We start from the raw sequence: 428 nt of genomic DNA on the forward strand, positions 1-428 counted from the left end.
AGCCAGCAAGTCTCTCCCCGAGTTTTATTTTGGGTCTGTCAGTGACCTGTTGTGTGCCTGCCCTGCCGAATCACTGCTACCCCCTCCCCTCTTCAGAGCTCAGTTTCTCTTCCTGCTCCCTGGGAGTAATCCATAATAGTCCTTTGTAATCTGTGGGAGTTGGGTACAGGTGCAGGTTTAAGAGCTGTGAATACACAGGGTCCAGGGGTTAGGTGTATTTGTCACGAGATGCAGGATACCTCTGGTACTCGTACAGAAGTCTTGCACTATCCAACACGGACATGTAAGACGCAAGACTGAAAATCAGCCTCTGAATGCAGTGGCTATGCGTAACAGGCATGAACCTCACCAAATTAAAAAAACACCACTAAAGACTATGAGCTTTTCACCCTAAATATTTAAAAAATAAAGAGAGGGAGCCTCTGAGC

Source organism: Grus americana, chromosome 9 (genome assembly GCF_028858705.1).
Source record: "Grus americana isolate bGruAme1 chromosome 9, bGruAme1.mat, whole genome shotgun sequence".
Classification (NCBI taxonomy): Eukaryota; Metazoa; Chordata; class Aves; order Gruiformes; family Gruidae; genus Grus; species Grus americana.